The sequence below is a fragment of the Sciurus vulgaris genome (genome assembly GCF_902686455.1).
Source record: "Sciurus vulgaris genome assembly, contig: HiC_scaffold_233_arrow_ctg1, whole genome shotgun sequence".
Lineage (NCBI taxonomy): Eukaryota > Metazoa > Chordata > Mammalia > Rodentia > Sciuridae > Sciurus > Sciurus vulgaris.
In genome coordinates, this window is record NW_027632824.1 from 645,135 (window position 1) to 647,022 (window position 1,888).

Genomic DNA, 1,888 nt, shown 5'->3' on the forward strand with positions numbered 1-1,888 from the left:
ATGTCAGAAAGAATATGAAAAATAAACAAGTTTTTTCTGAAAGAGTCACAGCATCTGGAACTGGAATTAAGGCTAAATAAATAGTGCTGGTTTGTGGTTCAGACTGTTACGCATTAATGATTTTGTTAACCAACAGCCTCGCTGTTTGTCCTGTATGCCTGTTTATGAAGATGCATCTCTATTTCTTCCCTGAAGACCATCATCCCCAGGTGAGAGTGAGAAGCCTCATTCATGGCTTTGGACTGGAGACACATGTGGTACTGCTCAGGGGTTAGCTCATCTGCACAGTGTTTTTTATGCCAGAGGTGAAAAAGACCAGGAACTGGAGTCTGAATCACAATAAGGTCACCTTGTAAGTATCTTTGATAAAGATGAACATCTTCTCCACCCCAAACTTTTACTTCCATATCAAATCCACCAATGGTTAGAAAATCTGATTGATATTGACAAGTCATTCCAAAGTCAAAATCTCTCCAAAAACCAGAATCCTTTTTGTGAATCTTGTGACAGATTCTAGGATAGACTTGACTTTAGATAGACCTTCTTTACCAAAATACACCACTGTGAGGTGAATTATCTTCAGGGATACAAACATCCCTGAAGTTCGCATAAACTGTGCAAATGCTTCAGTTCTTTCAGCAGGTGGCACAATGATATTAATAATTGATCTAGCAATATCAAGCATCTCATTCTTCACTTTCACGTGAGGTCCAAAAGGGTGGAAGAGGGTCACATGTCTATATTCCATAAAGTCTGCTTTCTTAAAAGAGTTCATACTGTGTTCCCTTCTCTCTCTCATTGTGATAATAACCTTCTATGAAGTCATTTTCATTAAATATAAGTTTCTCTCCAAGGGGACCCTCCTCATTGTCCTGTTCATCATCTTCATCAGAATTATTAATGACCTCCAAGCCAGCTTCAATAACTTCTACCAATTCATCTCGATTGTCTTTTCTAACAGGCTTTTCTTCAGGATGACGAGCGAGACCCATTTCCAACTGAAACACTTTCATTATAGTAAAACTTTCAAAAGGAATAACCCCATACTCACTGGGTAGTTTGGCTCCTGTGCTAACTTCAGCTTTGTCAATCTGGGAATGAAGAAACTCTAAAAGATCACTAGATGCTTGCTCTTTGTTGCCTTGATAGCCTATGCCATTAGCCCCTATATTCTTTCTCTCTTGTAATGATTTCATCTTCTCGCTCATTTCTTGTAATTCTTGTTTTAGTTGGGCAATTGGGCATTTCAGACTGGTTGGCCTGGTTTGATAATGTTCTTCTTGTTCCTGTAGGAGGGCTTGATAATACTCTTTACGATAATTTTCTCCAACAACACCAGGAAGAAATGTGTTTCCATCAGTTTGCAGGGCACATTCCAGAAGGTATATAAATAATACCAAGCTACAGAGCAAAGCAAGTCCCAAAAATAGCCAGTGGGCCCAGGTGTGAAGGATTGATCCTCTTCCATACATTCTTATTAATGTGTATTTGCCTAACAAGATAAGCTGCTTCTTCATACATTTAGCAAAAAGTTACTAAGAATTAAAAACAAAATCAGGATTTCCATAAAAGGTACCAAAATGAATTCTGTTGTAGCTTAAAAAAATTCTTTTCTCAGTAGTCATGACTACTTGCAGAAATGAGAAATTAAGAATGCTTCATGTTTTGTTACCATGAAATCCAGAATAAAACAATCTGAACTATAAAATCCATTATATGGGTGATGAATATTCATGCTTGCCCTCTCGGTGCACCATGAGCACCAAGCCACTGCCACCTCCAGGGCAGTGGGCACACACGGGTGGCAACCCAAGTGCCTTATACAGTTTTAAATCATAGAGATTGTAGTGTAGGAAAGAGGAAAAATGGCATTCTTTCCAAAGAAAAA

At 38.4% G+C, this 1,888-nt stretch overlaps 1 pseudogene across 1 annotated transcript; it reads right to left on the reverse strand.

Moving 5' to 3' along the window:
- Window positions 1-451: 451 nt before the first annotated feature.
- LOC306652452 (chondroitin sulfate N-acetylgalactosaminyltransferase 2-like) lies at window positions 452-1,567 on the reverse strand (annotated as a pseudogene). The gene has a single exon. The product of its transcript is annotated as a chondroitin sulfate N-acetylgalactosaminyltransferase 2-like (transcript).
- Window positions 1,568-1,888: the final 321 nt, after the last annotated feature.